The sequence below is a fragment of the Eriocheir sinensis genome, chromosome 1 (assembly GCF_024679095.1).
Source record: "Eriocheir sinensis breed Jianghai 21 chromosome 1, ASM2467909v1, whole genome shotgun sequence".
Classification (NCBI taxonomy): Eukaryota; Metazoa; Arthropoda; class Malacostraca; order Decapoda; family Varunidae; genus Eriocheir; species Eriocheir sinensis.
Window position 1 is genome coordinate 44,358,150 of NC_066509.1, and position 12,491 is coordinate 44,370,640.

The window sequence follows — 12,491 nt, forward strand, 5'->3', positions numbered from 1 at the left end:
GTATTTTGTATATCTATTTTCATGCAAATTTAATTACTTCTGTGTATTTTGTATATAGTTTTACACAAATTTACGTTATTTTATGTGCATTTTGTATATTTATATTTACAAATACACATTCTCTTATTGGTATTTTGTTTATTTATATTTATACGAATTTACATTATTTTATGTGTATTTTGTATACATTTTTGATTCGTATTTACTTAATTTTATTTGTATTTTGTATATATATATTTATAGAAATCTACGTTATTTTATGTGTATTCGTATATATTTTGAAACAAATTTACATTGTTTTATATGTTTTTGCATATCTATTTCAATACAAATTTACCTTATTGTATGTGCATTTTGTATATTTATTTTAATACAAATTCAAATATTTTATGTGTATTTTGGTATATATAATTTTATAAAAAATGCGTTATTTTATAGGTATTTTGCATCTTAGTTTTCATACAAATGTACATTATTTTATTAATATTCTGTGTATATATTTTGATACGATTTTAGATTATACTATTTGTGTTTTGTATATATTTTTTTATACATATTTTCATTATTTATTCTGTATTTTTTATATATATTTTATACAAATTAACGTCATTTTAAGTGTATTTGTTTATATAATTTCATTCAAATTTACATTATTTTAAGTGTATTTTGTATATGTATTTCAATACAAATTTACCTAATTTTATGTGTATTTTGTATATTTATTTTCATACAAATTTAAATTATTTTTGTGTTTTTTTGTATATACATATAGAGTAAATTTCTATGAAAATATATATTCAAAATACATATAAAATTATGTAAATAAGTATAAAAATATATATATCAAATACACATAAAAAAATGAAAATTCGTTTCAAAATAAATAAACAAAATTCCGATAAAAGAACGTATATTTGTAGGAAAATAAATATACAAAATACACATAAAATTACGAAAATTTGAATAAAAATCTATACAAAAAAACAAAAAAATAAATTTCAATTTGTATGAAAATAGATATACAAAATACACATATAATTAGTTAAATTTGTATTTAAATACATGCACAAAATACACATAAAATAATGTAGATTTGTATGAAATGAAAACAAATTCACATAAAATAACTTACATTTGTATAAAATAGATATACAAAATATACATAGAATAATGTAAAATCGTATCAAAATAAATACACAGAATATCAATAAAATAATGTAATTTTGTATGAAAATAAAGATGCAAAATACCCATAAAATAAAGCATATTTTTTTAAAAATACATATACAAGAATACACATAGAATAATTAAATTTGTATTAAAATTAATATTCAAAATGCACGTACAATAAGGGAAATTTGTATTGAAAAAATATACAAAATGCACATAAAACAATGTATATTTGTTTCAAAATATATATACGAATACACATAAAATAACGTATATTTCTATAGAAATATATATAAAAAATACACATGAAATGACGTAAATGCGTATAAAAACATATATACACAATACACATTAAATAATGTAAATTCGCATAAAAAAAATAAACAAAATATCAATAAAAGAATGTGTACTTGTATGAAAATAGATATACAAAATACACATAAAATATTGTAAATTTGTATAAAACTCTATTTAAAAAATACACAAAAATAATTTAAATTTGTACAAAAATATATATATACAAAATACACTTAAAACTATTTAAATTTCTATTGAAATACATATACAAAATACACATTAAATAATGTAAATTTGAATGAAAATATATAAACAAATACACTTAAAATAACGTAAATTTGTATGAAATATATATAGAAAATACACATTAAATAATGTAAATATGTATAAAAAAAAATATATACAAAACACAAATAGAATAATGTAAAATAGTATCAAGATAAATACACAGAATATTAATGAAATAATGTAAATTTGTATGAAAATAAAGATGCAAAATACCAATAAAACAACGCATTTTTTTATGAAAATATATATACCAAAATACACATAAAATATTTAAATTCTTATTACAAAAAATATACAAAATGCACATACAATAAGGTAAATTTGTATTGAAATAGATATGCAAAATACACATAAAACAATGTAAATTTGTTTCAAAATATATATACGAATACACATAAAATAACGTAGATTTCTATAAAAATATATATACAAAATACACATAAAATAGGGTAAATAAGTATAAGAAAATGTATACAAAATACACATAAAATAATGTAAACTCGTATCAAAATAAATAAACTAAATGCCAATAAAGGAATGTTTACTTGTATAAATATAAATATACAAAATACACATAAAATAACGTAAAATTGTATAAAACTATATACAAAAATAAACAAAAATAATTAAATTTGTATGAAAATAGATATACAAAAGACACATAAAATAAGCTAAATTTGAATTGAAATAAATATAGAAAATACATAAAATAATGTAAATTTGTATCAAAATATATATTCAAATACACATATATTAAAATTAATATACAAAATGCGTATATAATAAGGTAAATTTGTATTGAAAAAATATGCAACATACACGTTTACTCATACAAATTTATATTATTTTATTGGTATTTTGTTTATTTATTTTGATACGAGTTACATGATTATATGTGTATTTTGTACATATTTCTTTATACGTATTTACATTATTTAATGTGTATTTTGTTTATATATTTTCACACAAATTTACGTTATTATACGTGTATTTGTATAAATATTTTGATACAAATTTACTTTATTTCATGTATTTTGTATATATATTTCAATTCAAATTTAGCTTATTTTGTGTGTATTTTGTATATATTTTCATACAAATTTAATTACTTCTGTGTATTTTTGTATATAGTTTTATATAAATTTACGTTATTTTATGTGTATTTTGTATATTTATATTTATACAAATACACATTCTTTTATTGGTATTTAGTTTATTTATTTTGATACGAATTTACATTATTTTATGTGTATTTTGTATACATTTTTTTATACGTATTTATTTCATTTTATGTGTATTTTGTATATATATTTTTATAGAAATCTACGTTATTTTATGTGTATTCGTATATATATTTTGAAACAAATTTACATTGTTTTATATGTATTTTGCATATCTATTTCAATACAAATTTACCTTATTGTATGTGTTTTTTATATATTTATTTTAATACAAATCTAGTTTTTTGATGTGTATTTTGGTATATATATTTTTATAAATAAAAAAAATGCGTTATTTTATGGGTATTTTGCCTCTTTATTTTCATACAAATTTACATTATTTTATTAATATTCTGTGTATTTATTTTGATACGATTTTACATTATTCTATTTGTGTTTTGTACATATTTTTTTATACAAATTTACGTTATTTTAAGAGTATTTGTTTATGTATTTTCATTCAAATTTACATTATTTTATGTGTATTTTGTGTATGTATTTCAATACAAATTTACCTAATTTTATGTGTATTTTGTATATTTATTTTCATACAAATTTAAAATATTTTTGTGTATTTTTGTATATAGTTTGATACAAATTTAGGTTATTTTATGTGTATTTTGTATATCTATTTTCATACAAATACACATTCTTTTATTGATATTTTGTTCATTTATTTTGACGCAAATTTTATGTGAATTTGTTTTCATTTCATACAAATTTACATTATTTTATGAGTATTTTGTACATGTATTTAAATACAAATTTAACTAATTATATGTGTATTTTGTATATCTATTTTCATACAAATTGAAATTTATTTTTTTGTTTTTTTGTATATATTTTTATTCAAATTTTCGTAATCTTATAAAAATATAGATACCAAAATACACATAAAATATTTAAATTTGCATTGAAATAAATATACAAAATGCACATACAATAAGGTAAATTTGTATTGAAAGAGATATGCAAAAATACATATAAAACAATGTAAATTTGTTTCAAAATATATATACGAATACAAATAAAAAAACGTAGATTTCTATAAAAATATATATACAAAATACACATAAAATTAGGTAAATACGTATAAAAAATGTATACAAAATACACATAAAATAATGTAAATTCGAATTAAAATAAATAAACAAAATACCAATAAAAGAATGTGTATTTGGATAAATATAAATATACAAAATACAGATACAAAATAAACATAAAATAAGGTAGATTTGTAAAAAAATATATGTACAAAATACACATAAAATAATGTAAATTTATATAAAAATATATATACAAATACACATAAAATACCATGAATTTGTATAAAAATATATATACAAAATAAATATTAAATAATGTAAAAGCGTATAAAAACATATATACAAATACAGATACAAAAATACACATCGAATAATTAAATTTGTATTAAAATTAATATACAAAATGCGTATATAATAAGGTAAATTTGTATTGAAAAAATACGCAACATACACGTTTACTCATACAAATTTATATTATTTTATTGGTATTTTGTTTATTTATTTTGATACGAATTACATGATTATATGTGTATTTTGTACATATTTTTTATACGTATTTACATTATTTAATGTGTATTTTGTTTATATATTTTCATACAAATTTACGTTATTATATGTGTATTTGTATAAAAATTTGGTACAAATTTACTTTATTTCATGTATTTTGTATATATATTTAAATTAAAATTTAGCTTATTTTGTGTGTATTTTGTATATATTTTCATACAAATTTAATTACTTCTGTGTATTTTTGTATATAGTTTTATATAAATTTACGTTATTTTATGTGTATTTTGTATATTTATATTTATACAAATACACATTCTTTTATTGGTATTTTGTTTATTTATTTTGATACGAATTTACATTATTTTATGTGTTTTTTGTATACATTTTTTTATACGTATTTACTTCATTTTATGTGTATTTTGTATATATTTTTATAGAAATCTACGTTATTTTATGTGTATTCGTATATATATTTTGAAACAAATTTACATTGTTTTATATGTATTTTGCATATCTATTTCAATACAAATTTACCTTATTGTATGTGTTTTTTGTATATTTATATTAATACAAATTTAATTTTTTGATGTGTATTTTGGTATATATATTTTTATAAATAAAAAAAATGCGTTATTTTATGGGTATTTTGCTTCTTTATTTTCATACAAATTTACATTATTTTATTAATATTCTGTGTATTTATTTTGATACGATTTTACATTATTCAATTTGTGTTTTGTACATATTTTTTTATACAAATTTACGTTATTTTAAGTGTATTTGTTTATGTATTTTCATTCAAATTTACATTATTTTGTGTGTATTTTGTGTATGTTTTTCAATACAAATTTAGCTAATTTTATGTGTATTTTGTATATTTATTTTCATACAAATTTAAAAAAAATTTGTGTATTTTTGTATATAGTTTGATACAAATTTAGGTTATTTTATGTGTATTTTGTATATCTATTTTCATACAAATACACATTCTTTTATTGATATTTTGTTTATTTATTTTGACGCAAATTTTATGTGAATTTGTTTTCATTTCATACAAATTTACATTATTTTATGTGTATTTTGTACATGTATTTAAATACAAATTTAACTAATTATATGTGTATTTTGAATATCTATTTTCATACAAATTGACATTTATTTTTTTGTTTTTTTGTATATATTTTTATTCAAATTTTCGTAATCTTATAAAAATATATATACCAAAATACACATAAAATATTTAAATTTGCATTGAAATAAATATACAAAATGCACATACAATAAGGTAAATTTGTATTGAAAGAGATATGCAAAAATACATATAAAACAATGTAAATTTGTTTCAAAATATATATACGAATACAAATAAAAAAACGTAGATTTCTATAAAAATATATATACAAAATACACATAAAATTAAGTAAATACGTATAAAAAAATGTATACAAAATACACATAAAATAATATAAATTCGAATTAAAATAAATAAACAAAATACCAATAAAAGAATGTGTATTTGGATAAATATAAATATACAAAATACACATACAAAATAAACATAAAATAAGGTAGATTTGTAAAAAAATATATGTACAAAATACACATAAAATAATGTAAATTTATATAAAAATATATATACAAATACACATAAAATACATTGAATTTGTATAAAAATATATATTCAAAATAAATATTAAATAATGTAAAAGCGTATAAAAATATATATACAAATACAGATACAAAAATACACATCGAATAATTAAATTTGTATTAAAATTAATATACAAAATGCGTATATAATAAGGTAAATTTGTATTGAAAAAATATGCAACATACACGTTTACTCATACAAATTTATATTATTTTATTGGTATTTTGTTTATTTATTTTGATACGAATTACATGATTATATGTATTTTGTACATATTTTTTATACGTATTTACATTATTTAATGTGTATTTTGTTTATATATTTTCATACAAATTTACGTTATTATATGTGTATTTGTATAAATATTTTGATACAAATTTACTTTATTTCATGTATTTTGTATATATATTTCAATTCAAATTTAGCTTATTTCGTGTGAATTTTGTATATATTTTCATACAAATTTAATTACTTCTGTGTATTTTTGTATATAGTTTTATATAAATTTACGTTATTTTATGTGTATTTTGTATATTTATATTCATACAAATACACATTCTTTTATTGGTATTTTGTTTATTTATTTTGATACGAATTTACATTATTTTATGTGTATTTTGTATACATTTTTTTATACGTATTTACTTCATTTTATGTGTATTTTGTATATATATTTTTATAGAAATCTACGTTATTTTATGTGTATTCGTATATATATTTTGAAACAAATATACATTGTTTTATATGTATTTTGCATATCTATTTCAATACAAATTTACCTTATTGTATGTGTTTTTTGTATATTTATTTTAATACAAATTTAATTTTTGATGTGTATTTTGGTATATATATTTTTATAAATAAAAAAAATGCGTTATTTTATGGGTATTTTGCTTCTTTATTTTCATACAAATTTACATTATTTTATTAAAATTCTGTGTATTTATTTTGATACGATTTTACATTATTCTATTTGTGTTTTGTACATATTTTTTTTATACAAATTTACGTTATTTTATGTGTATTTGTTTATGTATTTTCATTCAAATTTACATTATTTTATGTGTATTTTGTGTATATATTTCAATACAAATTTACCTAATTTTATGTGTATTTTGTATATTTATTTTCATACAAATTTAAAATATTTTTGTGTATTTTTGTATATAGTTTGATACAAATTTAGGTTATTTTATGTGTATTTTGTATATCTATTTTCATACAAATACACATTCTTTTATTGATATTTTGTTTATTTATTCTGAAGCGAATTTACATTATTTAATGTGTATTTTGTATATATATTTTTATACGTATTTACATCATTTCATGTGTAATTTGTATAGTTTTAAACAAATTTATATTATTTAATGTGTATTTTGTATATATATATATTTATACAAATACACATTCTTTTATTGGTATTTTGTTTATTTATTTTGATACTAATTTACATTATTTTATGTGTATTTTGTATACATTTTTTATACGTTTTACTTAATTTTATGTGTATTTTGTATATATATTTTTATAGAAATCTACCTTATTTCATGTGTATTCGTATATATATTTTGAAACAAATTTACATTGTTTATATGTATTTTGCATATCTATTTTTGTGTATTCTGTATTTATTTTTGTTATACATAGAATAATGTAAAATCGTATCAAAATAAGTACACAGAATATCAATAAAATAATTTAAATTTGTATGAAAATAAAGATGCAAAATACCCATAAAATAAAGCATAATTTTTTTAAATACATATACAGAAATACACATAGAATAATTAAATATGTGTTAAAATTAATATACAAAATGCACATACAATAAGGTAAGTTTGTATTGAAAAAAACGCAAAATACACATAAAACAGTGTAAATTTGTTTCAAAATATATATACGAATACACATAAAATAACGTTGATTTCTATAGGAATATATATACAAAATACACATGAAATGATGTAAATACGTATAAAAATATATATACAAAATACACATTAAATACTGTAAATTCGCGTCAAAATAAATAAACAAAATATCAATAAAAGAATGTGTATTTGTATGAAAATAGATATACAAAATACACATAAAATAACCTAAATTTGTATGAAACTATATACAAAAATACACAAAAATATTTTAAATTTGTATGAAAATAAATATACAAAATACACATAAAATTAGGTAGATTTGTATTGAAATACATATACAAAATACACATAAAATAATGTAAATTTGAATGAAAAGACATAGACAAATACACTTAAAATAACGTAAATTTGTATAAAAAAATATATACAAAACACAAATAGAATAATGTAAAATCGTATCAAAATAAATACACAGAATATTAATAAAATAATGTAAATTTGTATGAAAATAAAGAGGCAAAATACCCATAAAATAACGCATTTTTTTATTTATAAAAATATATATACCAAAATACACATAAAAAAATTAAATTTGAATTAAAATAAATATATAAAAAACACATACAATAAGGTAAATTTGTATTGAAATAGATATGCAAAATACATATAAAACAATGTAAATTTGTTTAAAATATATATACGAATACACATAAAATAACGTAGATTTCTATAAAAATATATACAAAATACATAAAATGAAGTAAATACGTATAAAAAAATGTATACAAAATACACATAAAATAATGTAAATTCGTATCAAAATAAATATACAAAATACCAATAAAAGAATGTGTATTTGTATAAATATAAATATACAAAATACACATAAAATAACGTAAATTTATATAAAACTATATACATAAATACACAGAAGTATTTTAATTTGTATGAAAATAGATATACAAAATAAGGTAAATTCGTTTCAAATTCAATAAACAAAATTCAGCCAAAAGAAAGTATATTTGTAGAAAAAATAAATATACAAAATACACATAAAATAACGAAAATTTGTTTGAAAATATATAAAAAAATAAACAAAAACAATTTCAATTTGTATGAAAATAAATATACAAAATACACATGTATTTTGTATATCTATTTTCACACAAATTTAATTACTTTTGTGTATTTTTGCATATAGTTTTATATAAATTTACGTTATTTTATTTATATTTTGTATATTTATATATATACAATACACATTCTTTAACTAGTATTTTGTTTATTTATTTTGATACGAGTTTACATTATTTTATGTGTATTTTGTATACCTTTTTTTATACGTATTTACTTCATTTTATGTGTATTTTGTATATTTATTTAAATAGAAATCTACGTTATTTTATGTGTATTCGTTTATATATTTTGAAAAAAATTTACATGGTTTTATATGTATTTTGCATATCTATTTCAATACAAATTTACCTTATTGTATGTGCATTTTGTATATTTATTTTAATACAAATTCAAATATTCTATGTGTGTCTTGGTATAAATATTTTTATAAAAAATGCGTTATTTTATGGGTATTTTGCATCTTAATTTTCATACAAATTTACATTATTTTATTAATATTCTGTGTATTTATTTTGATACGATTTTATATTATTCTATTTGTGTTTTGTATATATTTTTTTTATACATATTTACATTATTTAATGTGTATTTTTTATATATATTTTATACAAATTTACGTTATTTTAAGTGTATTTGTTTATATATTTTCATTCAAATTTACATTATTTTATGTGTATTTTGTAAATGTATTTCAATACAAATTTACCTAATTTTATGTGTATTTTGTATATTTATTTTCATACAAATTAAAATTATTTTTGTGTATTTTTGTATATAGTTTTATACAAATTTAGGTGATTTTATGTGTATATTGTATATCTATTTTCATACAAATACACATTCTTTTATTGATATTTTGTTTATTTATTTTGACGCGATTTTACATTATTTAATGTGTATTTTATATATATATATATATATATATATATATATATATATATATATATATATATATATATATATATATATATATATATATATATATATATATATATATATATATATATATATATATATATATTTATACGTGTTTGCATCATTTGATGTGTATTTTGTATATATATTTATAGAAATCTACGTTAATTTATGAGTATTCGTATATAGATTTTGAAATAAATTTACACTGTTTTATGTGTATTTTGCATATTTTTTCAACACAAATTTACCTTATTATATATGCATTTTGTATATTAATTTTAGTACAAATTTAATTATGCTATGCGTATTTTTGAATATGTATTTTTTTAAAAATATGCTTTATTTTATGGTTATTTTGCATTTTTATTTTCATACAAATTTACATTATTTTATTTATATTCTGTTTTTTTTATTTAACAATTTTACATTATTCTATGTGTATTTTGTATATCTATTTTTATACGTATTTACTTAATTTATGTGTATTTTGTATATATATTTTTATAGAAATCTACGTTATTTTATGTGTATTCGTATATATTTTGAAACAAATTTACATTGTTTTATATGTATTTTTGCATATCTCTTTCAATACAAGTTTACCTTATTGTATGTGCATTTTGTATATTTACTTCAATACAAATTTAAATATTTTATGTGTATTTTGGTATATATATTTTTATATTAGAAATGCGCTATTTGATGGGAATTTTGCATCTTTATTTTCATACAAATTTACATTATTTTATTAATATTCGGTGTATTTATTTTGATACGATTTCACATTATTCTATTTGTTTTTTGTATATATTTTTTTATACATATTTACATTATTTAATGTGTATCTTGCATATATATTTCATACAAATTTATTATCTATTATTTATTTTTATACAAATAAATTCTTTTCATGATATTTAGTTTATTTATTTTGACACGAATTTAATTAGATATGTATTTTGTATATATATTTTTATACGTATTTACATAATTTCATGTGTATTTTGTATATATATTTCTATAGAAATCTACGTTATTTTATGTGTATTCGTATATATATTTTGAAACAAATTTACTTTGTTTTATATGTGTTTTTGAATATCTCTTTCAATACATATTTACTTACTGTATATGCATTTTGTATATATATTTCAGTACAAATTTAAATATTTTGTGTATTTTGGTATATATATTTTTATAAAAAATGCGCTATTTTATGGGAATTTTGCATCTTTCTTTTCATACAAATTTACATTATTTTATTGATATTCTGTGTATTTATATTGATAGGATTTTACATTATTCTATTTCTTTTTAGTAAATATTTTTTTTATACATATTTACATTATTTAATGTGTATCTTGTATATATAGTTTATACAAATTTAGGTTATTTTAAGTGTATTTGTTTATATATTTTCATTCAAATTTACATTATTCTATGTGTATTTTGTATATGTATTTCAATACAAATTTACCTAATTTTATGTGTATTTTGAATATTTCTTTTCATACAAATTTTAAATATTTTTGTGTATTTTTGTATATAGTTTTATACAAATTTAGGTTATTTTATGTACGCATTTACTTTATTTAATGTTTGTTTTCTATATATATTTTTATGCAAATTTACTTTATTTTATGTGCATTTTTGTACATATATTTTTTTAGAAATTTGCGTTAATCTACGTGTATTTGTATATGTTTTCTCATACAAATTTACATTATTTGATTGCTATTTTGTTTATTTATTTTGAAACGAATGAAAATAGATATACAAAATATATATAAAATAAACTAAATTTGTATTGAAACATATATACAAAATACATAAAATAATGTAAATTTGTATCAAAATATTTTAACAGATGCGCATAAAATAACGTAAATTTGTTTTAAAATATACAAAATACACATTAAATAATGTAAATATGTATAAAAAAAATATATACAAAACACAAATAGAATAATGTAAAATCGTATTAAAATAAATACACAGAATATTAATAAAACAATGTAAATTTGTATGAAAATAAAGATGCAAAATACCCATTAAATAACGCATTTTTTATAAAAATATATATACCAAAATACACATAAAATATTAAAATTTGTATTAAAACAAATATACAAAATACACATTCAATAAGGTAAATCTGTATTGAAATAGATATGCAAAATACATATAAAACAATGTAAATTTGTTTCAAAATATATATACGAATACACATAAAATAACGTAGATTTGTATAAAAATATATATACAAAATACACATAAAATGAAGTAAATACGTATAAGAAAATGTATACAAAATACACAAAATAATGTAAATTCGTATCAAAATAAATAAACAAAATACCAATAAAAGAATGTGTAT